This window comes from Meles meles, unplaced genomic scaffold (genome assembly GCF_922984935.1).
Source record: "Meles meles unplaced genomic scaffold, mMelMel3.1 paternal haplotype, whole genome shotgun sequence".
Lineage (NCBI taxonomy): Eukaryota > Metazoa > Chordata > Mammalia > Carnivora > Mustelidae > Meles > Meles meles.
Window position 1 is genome coordinate 1824262 of NW_025721520.1, and position 9083 is coordinate 1833344.

Sequence of the window (9083 nt, forward strand, 5' to 3'; positions counted from 1 at the left end):
AGTACGGACAAAAGGTTGATATCCAGGATCTATAAAGAACACCTCAAACTCAACACACACAAAACAAATAATCCTATCAAAAAATGGGCAGAAGATATGAACAGACACTTCTCCAATGAAGACATACAAATGGCTATCAGACACATGAAAAAATGTTCATCATCACTAGCCATCAGGGAGATTCAAATTAAAACCACATTGAGATACCACCTGACACCAGTTAGAATGGCCAAAATTATCTAGACAGGAAACAACGTGTGTTGGAGAGGATGTGGAGAAAGGGGAACCCTCTTACACTCTTTGTGGGAATGCAAGTTAATGCAGCCACTTTGGAGAACAGTGTGGAGATTCCTGAAGAAATTAAGAATAGAGCTTCCCTGTGACCCTGCAATTGCACTGCTGGGTATTTACCCCAAACATAAAGATGTAGTGAAAAGAAGGGCCATCTGTACCCCAATGTTTATTGCAGCAATGGCTATGGTCACCAAACTGTGGAAAGAACCAAGATACCCTTCAACGGATGAATGGATAAGGAAGATGTGGTACATATACACAATGGAGTATTATGCCTCCATCAGAAAGGATGAATACCCAACTTTTGTAGCAACATGGAGGGGACTGGAATAGATTATTCTGAGAGAAATAAGTCAAGCAGAGAGAGTCAAGTATCCTATGGTTTCACTTATTTGTGGAGCATATCAAAGACACGGTGGACATGGGGATATGGAGAGGAGAAGGAAGTTGAGGGAACCTGGAAGGGGAGATGAACCATGAGAGACTATGGACTGTGAAAAACAACCAGAGGGCTTTGAAGGGGCGGGGGGGGTGGGAGGTTGAGGACCAGGTGGTGGGTAATAGGGAGGGCACGTACTGCATGGAGCACTGGGTGTGGTGCAAAAACAATGAACACTGTTATGCTGAAAATAAACAAAAAAATAGAACTTCTCAAACTCAACACCCAAGAAAACAGATAATCATGTCAAAAAAATGGGCAGAAAACATGAACAGACACTTCTCCAATGAAGACATACAAATAATTAACAGACAGATGAAAAAATCTTCATCATCATTAGCCATCAGGGAGATTCAAATCAAAACCACATTGAGATATAACCTTACACCTGTCAGAATGGCCAAAATTAACAAGACAGTAAACAACATGTGTTGGAGAGGATGTAGAGAAAGGGGAACTCTTTTCCACTGATGGTGAGAATGAAAGTTGGTGCAGCCACTTTGGAAAACAGTGTGGAGATTCCTTATGAAATTAAATATAGAGCTTCCCTATGACCCTGCCATTGCACTACTGGGTATTTACCCCAAAGATACAAAGGTAGTGAAAAGAAGGACCACCTGTACCCTAAGGTTCATAGATGCAATGGCCACAGTCACCAAACTGTAGGAAGAGCCAAGATGCCCTTCAGACAGACAAATGGATAAAGAAGATGTGGTCCATATATACAGAGGAATATTATGCCCCCATCAGAATGGATGAATACGCAACTTATGTATCAACATGATGGAAATGGAGGAGATTATGTTGAGTGAAATAACTCAAGCAGAGAGAGTCAATTATCTTACGGTTTCACTTGTGGAGCATAAGGAATAACATGGAGGACACTGGGAGAAGGAGAGGAGAACGAAGACATGAGAAATCAGAAGGGGAGACAAACCATGAAAGACTGTGGACTCTGTAAAACAAATTGAGTGTTTTGGAGGGGAGGGGTCGGGTATTGGGTGAGCCTGGTGTTGGGTGTTAAGGAAGGCATGTATTGCATGGATCACTGGGTGTGATGCATAAATAATAAATCTTGGAACACTGAAAAAATAAAATATAGTTAAAAAAATAAAAATGATAATGAGGACGAAAATGAACTTCTGGGACTTCATCAAGATCAAAAGCTTCTGCATAGCAAAGGAAACAGTCAACAAAACAGAATGGGAGAAGATATTCACAAATGACAGTACAAAGGGCTGATAATCAAGATCTATAAAGAACTCCTCAAACTCAACACACACAAAACAAATAATCCTATCAAAAAATGGGCAGAAAATATGAACAGACACTTCTCCAATGAGGACATACAAATGGCTATCAGACACATGAAAAAATGTTCATATCACTAGCCATCAGGGAGATTCAAATTAAAACCACATTGAGATATCACCTTACACCATTTAGAATTGCCAAAATTAGCAAGACAGGAAGCAATGTTTGTTTGAGGGCCTGGGGAGAAAGGGGAACCCTCTTACACTCTTTGTGGGAATGCAAGTTGGTGCAGCCACTCTGGAGAACAGTGTGGAGATTTCTCAAGAAATTAAGAATAGAGCTTCCCTATGACCCTGCAATTGCACTGCTGGGTATTTACCCCAAAGATATAGATTTAGTGAAAAGAAGAGCCATCTGTACCCCAATGTTTATTGCAGCAATGGCCACAGTCGCCAAACTGTGGAAAGAACCAAGATGCCCTTCAACGGACGAATGGATAAGGAAGATGTGGTACATATACACAATGGAGTATTATGCCTCCATCAGAAAGGATGAATACCCAACTTTTGTAGCAACGTGAACGGGACTGGAAGAGATTATGCTGAGAGAAATAAGTCAAGCAGAGAGAGTCAAGTATCCTATGGTTTCACTTATTTGTGGAGCATATCAAAGACACGGTGGACATGGGGATATGGAGAGGAGAAGGAAGTTGAGGGAACCTGGAAGGGGAGATGAACCATGAGAGACTATGGACTCTGAAAAACAACCTGAGTGCTTTGAAGTGGCAGGGCGTGGGAGTTTGGGGAAGCAGGTGGTGGGTAATAGGGAGGGCACGTATTGCATGGAGGACTGGGTGTGGTGCAAAAACAACAAGTACTGTTACGCTGAAAATAAATAAATAAATTAAATTAAATTATAGTAAGCAATGAACACTCTTATGCTGAAAATAAACAAATATAAATAAATAAATAAATAAACAAACAAATAAATAAATACTCTAGTCAACTGGCTTCAAACTACTTCTCTTGCTGCGAAGAAAAAAAAAAAAAACTTGGGAGAAGCCCAGGCAAGTTGGAACCTGCTTCTTTCAATTTGCAATTCGACATGATATTTCACCACAGAGCTTGGCATAAAGAGGACTAAAGCCCGCATTCTTTAATTTACAGTCTCATGCCTTTATCTGCCATTTTACGTATGTTCATAAAGTTATAATTATTCTCAATAAATCATGAAGACCCTTTACCTTTTATTTGGTGCATGAGCTGGAATTGTAGGCACTGCTCTTAGCCTATTAATCCGTGCTAAATTGGGCCAACTAAGTGCACTACTAGGAGATGACCAAATCTACAACGTAATTGTAACCTCCTATGCATTTGCAATAATTTTATAGCATATAACTATAACTTTATAGTAATGCCAATTATGTTTGGAGGTTTCAGAAACTGATTAGTACCCTTAATAATTGGCACACCCAACATAGCATTTCCACAAATAAATAATATAAGCTTTTGACTTCTGCCCCCCTCCTTTCTTCTCCTTCCAGCTTCATCCATCGTAGAAGCAGGTGCAGGAACAGGATGAATTGTGTACCCTCATCTAGCAGGAAATTTACCACATGCAGGAGCATCCATAGACGTAATAATCTTCTCCCTACATCTGGCAAGTGTCTCATCCATCCTAGGAACCATTAACTTTATTATTATCATTATCAACATAAACCTCTCTGCAATATCACAATATCAAACTCCTTTATTCGTATGATCTGTCCTGATCACAACTGTACTTCTACACTTATGATTACCAGTTCTAGCAGCTGGTATTACCATACTACTCACAGGCCGAAATCTAAATACTACCTTCTTTGACCCAGCTTGAGGAGGAGACCCTATTCTGTATCAACATTTATTCTGATTTTTTGGACATCCCAAAGTATATATTCTAATTCTACCAGGATTTTGAATTATCTCACATGTTGTAACCTATTACTCAGGGAAAAAAAAAAGAACCATTCATCTACATAGGAATAGCCTGAGCAATGATATCTATCAGTTTCTTAGGATTTATTGCATGAGCCCACCACAGGTTTATCATAGGAATGGAGATTGGCACATGAGCATACTTCACCTCAGCTACTATAATCATTGCAATTCCAATGGGAGTAAAAGTTTTAGCTGACTGGTCACTCTACATGGAGGGAATATTAAACGATTGCCAGCTATAGTATGAGCACTAGGGTTTATTTTCTATTCACCGTGGGTGGTTTAACAGGTACTGTATTATCAAACTCATCATTAGATATTGTTCTTCATGACACATACTACATGGTAGCACATTTCCATTATGTCCTTTCAATGGGGGCAGTGTTTGTAATCATAGGTGAGTTTGTCCATTGATTCCCACTGTTCACAGGTTACACACTAAATGATATTTGAGCAAAAATCCACATTTCAGAGGAGGAGTCAAGATGGCGGAGAAGTAGCAGCCTGAGACTACATCAGGTAACAGGAGATCAGCTCGATAGCTTATCTAAACATAGCAAACACCTACAAATCCAACGGCAGAGCGAAGAGAAGAAGAACAGCAACTCTAGAAACAGAAAATCAACCACTTTCTGAAAGGTAGGACTGGCGGAGAAGTGAATCTAAAACGAAGGGAAGATAGACTGCGGGGGGAGGGGCCGGCACCCGGCAAGCGGCGGAGGAACGGAGCACAAAATCAGGACTTTTAAAAGTCTGTTCCACTGAGGGACATTGCTCCAGGGGCTAAACCGGGGTGAAGCCCACGCGGGGTCAGCGTGGCCCCAGGTCCTGCAGGGTCACAGAAGGATCGGGGGTGTTGGAGTGTCGGAGAGCTCGCAGCTATTAGAACGGAGAAGCCGGCTGCAAAGACAGAGCCGAGGACTGAACTCTCAGCTCGGGGTTACCTTGAACTGGTCGCGGGCTGGGTGAGCTCGGAGCGCGGCTAGAGGCTGGGGATACGGGAGTGATTGGGTGCTGTCCTCTGGGGGCGCACTGAGGAGTGGGGCCCCAGGCTCTCGGCTCCTCCGGGCCAGAGACTGGGAGGCCGCCATTTTCATTCCCGTCCTCCGGAACTCTACGGAAAGCGTTCAGGGAACAGAAGCTCCCAAAAGCGAACCCGAGCTGATTACTTAGTCCGGCCGCCGGTAAGGGCGGTGCAATCCCGCCTCGGGCAAAGACACTTGAGAGTCACTACAACAGGCCCCTCCCCCAGAAGATCAACAAAATATCCAGCCAGGACAATGTTCATCTATCAAGGAGAAAGCAGATTCAATTCCTAAGACAGCAGAGCAATTCCAGAGGAGGAGAAAGCAAAGCACGGAACTCATGGCTTTCTCCCCATGATTCTTTAGTCTTGCGGCTACTTCAATTTTTTTTTCTTTTTTCAAGTTTTTATTTTTTTTTCTTTTTTCATTTTTTTTTCTTTTTTCTTTTTTCTTCTTCTGCTAAATTTTTTTAAAAACTTTTACCCTTTTCTTTTTTAACATTTTTTGACTAGTTCATCTAAATATATATATTTTTTCTTTCTTTTTTATATTTTTTTATTTGTTTTATTTTTTAAATTTTTTTTTCTTTTTTTTTTTCAGAACCTGTTTTTTATCCCCTTCCCCCCCCCACAATTTGGGGTCTCTTCTGATTTGGTTACAGCGCATTTTTCCGGGGTCTTTGCCACCCTATTAGTAGTTAATTTGCTCCTTCATATCCTCTTATCTGGACAAAATGACAAGGCGGAAAAAATCACCACAAACAAAAGAACAAGAGACAGTACCGAAGGCTAGGGACCTAATCAACACAGACATTGGTACTATGTCAGATCAAGAGTTCAGAATGACAATTCTGAACATTCTAGCCGGGCTCGAAAAAGGCATGGAAAATATTAGAGAAACCCTCTCTGGAGATATTAAAGCCCTTTCTGGAGAAATTAAAGAACTAAAGTCTAACCAAGTTGAAATCAAAAAAGCTATTAATGAGGTGCAATCAAAAATGGAGGCTCTCACTGCTAGGATCAATGAGGCAGAAGAAAGAATTAGTGATATAGAAGACCAAATGACAGAGAATAAGGAAGCCGAGCAAAAGAGGGACAAACAGCTACTGGACCATGAGGGGAGAATTCGAGAGATAAGTGACACCATAAGACGAAACAACATTAGAATAATTGGGATTCCAGAAGAAGAAGAAACAGAGAGGGGAGCAGAGGGTCTATTGGAGAGAATCATTGGAGAGAATTTCCCTAATATGGCAAAGGGAACAAGCATTAAAATCCAGGAGATGCAGAGAACCCCCCTCAAAGTCAACAAGAATAGGTCCACACCCCGTCACCTAATAGTAAAATTGACAAGTCTTAGTGACAAAGAGAAAATCCTGAAAGCAGCCCGAGAAAAGAAATCAGTAACATACAATGGTAAAAATATTAGATTGGCGGCAGACTTATCCACAGAGACCTGGCAGGCCAGAAAGAGCTGGCATGATATATTCAGAGCACTCAACGAGAAAAACATGCAGCCAAGAATACTCTATCCAGCTAGGCTATCATTGAAAATAGAAGGAGAGATCAAAAGCTTCCAGGACAAACAAAAACTGAAAGAATTTGCAAACACCAAACCAGCTCTCCAGGAAATATTGAAAGGGGTCCTCTAAGCAAAGAGAGAGCCTAAAAGTAGTAGATCAGAAAGGTACAGAGACAATATACAGTAACAGTCAACTTACAGGCTACTAATGGCACTAAATTCATATCTCTCAATAGTTACCCTGAATGTTAATGGGCTAAATGCCCCAATCAAAAGACACAGGGTATCAGAATGGATAAAAAAACAAAACCCATCAGGATGTTGCCTACAAGAAACTCATTTTAGACGCAAAGACACCTCCAGATTTAAAGTGAGGGGGTGGAAAACAATTTACCATGCTAATGGGCATCAGAAGAAAGCTGGGGTGGCAATCCTTCTATCAGATCAATAAGATTTTAAGCCAAAGACTATAATAAGAGATGAGGAAGGACACTATATCCTACTCAAAGGGTCTGTCCAACAAGAAGATCTAACCATTTTAAATATCTATGCCCCTAACGTGGGAGCAGCCAACTATATCAACCAATTAATAACAAAATCAAAGAAACACATCAATAATAATACAATAATAGTAGGGGACTTTAACACTCCCCTCACTGAAATGGACAGATCATCCAAGCAAAAGATCAACAAGGAAATAAAGGCCTTAAATGACACACTGGACCAGATGGACATCACAGATATATTCAGAACATTTCATCCCAAAGCAACAGAATACACATTCTTCTCTAGTGCACATGGAACCTTCTCCAGAATAGATCACATCCTGGGTCACAAATCAGGTCTCAACCGGTATCAAAAGATTAGGATTATTCCCTGCATATTTTCAGACCACAATGCTCTGAAGCTAGAACTCAATCACAAGAGGAAAGCTGGAAAGAACCCAAATACATGGAGACTAAACAGCATCCTTCTAAAGAATGAATGGGTCAACCAGGAAATTAAAGAAGAACTGAAAAAATTCATGGAAACAAATGATAATGAAAACACAACAGTTCAAAATCTGTGGGACACAGCAAAGGCAGTCCTGAGATGAAAATATATAGCGGTACAAGCCTTTCTCAAGAAACAAGAAAGGTCTCAAGTACACAACCTAACCCTACACGTAAAGGAGCTGGAGAAAGAACAAGAAAGAAACCCTAAACCCAGCAGGAGAAGAGAAATCATAAAGATCACAGCAGAAATCAATGAAATAGAAACCAAAAAAACAATAGAAAAAATCAATGAAACTAGGAGCTGGTTCTTTGAAAGAATCAATAGGATTGATAAACCCCTGGCCAGACTCATCAAAAAGAAAAGAGAAAGGACCCAAATCAATAAAATCATGAATGAAAGAGGAGAGATCACAACTAACACCAAAGAAATACAGACAATTATAAGAACATACTATGAGCAACTCTACGCCAACAAATTGGCCAATCTGGAAGAAATGGATGCATTCCTAGAGACATATAAACTACCACAACTGAACCAGGAAGAAATAGAAAACCTGAACAGGCCCATAACCAGTAAGGAGATTGAAACAGTCATCAAAAATCTCCAAACAAACAAAAGCCCAGGGCCAGACGGCTTCCCAGGGGAATTCTACCAAACATTTAAAGAAGAACTCATTCCTATTCTCCTGAAACTGTTCCAAAAAATAGAAATGGAAGGAAAACTTCCAAACTCATTCTATGAGGCCAGCATCACCTTGATCCCAAAACCAGACAAGGATCCCACCAAAAAAGAGAACTACAGACCAATATCCTTGATGAACACAGACGCAAAAATTCTCGCCAAAATACTAGCCAATAGGATTCAACAGTACATTAAAAGGATTATTCACCACGATCAAGTGGGATTTATTCCAGGGCTGCAGGGTGGTTCAACACCCGCAAATCAATCAATGTGATAGAACACATTAATAAAAGAAAGAACAAGAACCATATGATACTCTCAATAGATGCTGAAAAAGCATTTGACAAAGTACAGCATCCCTTCCTGATCAAAACTCTTCAAAGTGTAGGGATAGAGGGCACATACCTCAATATTATCAAAGCCATCTATGAAAAACCCACCGCAAATATCATTCTCAATGGAGAAAAACTGAAAGCTTTTCCGTTAAGGTCAGGAACACGGCAGGGATGTCCATTATCACCACTGCTATTCAACATAGTATTAGAAGTCCTAGCCTCAGCAATCAGACAACAAAAAGAAATCAAAGGCATCCAAATTGGTAAAGAAGAAGTCAAACTATCACTCTTCGCAGATGATATGATACTATATGTGGAAAACCCAAAAGACTCCACTCCAAAACTGCTAGAACTTGTACAGGAATTCAGTAACGTGTCAGGATATAAAATCAATGCACAGAAATCAGTTGCATTTCTGTACACCAACAACAAGACTGAAGAAAGAGAAATTAAGGAGTCAATCCCATTCACAATTGTACCCAAAACTATAAGATACCTAGGAATAAACCTAACCAAAGAGACTAAGAATCTATACACAGAAAATTATAAAGTACTCATG

At 40.4% G+C, this 9083-nt stretch overlaps 1 long non-coding RNA gene across 1 annotated transcript; it reads left to right on the forward strand.

The window, feature by feature from the left end:
* The first annotated feature begins 413 nt into the window (after positions 1-413).
* LOC123936447 lies at positions 414-3280 on the forward strand. The gene is made up of 3 exons (XR_006817303.1): positions 414-426; positions 2291-2296; positions 3222-3280. It is a non-coding gene; the product is annotated as an uncharacterized LOC123936447 (long non-coding RNA).
* The last annotated feature ends 5803 nt before the right edge of the window (positions 3281-9083 follow it).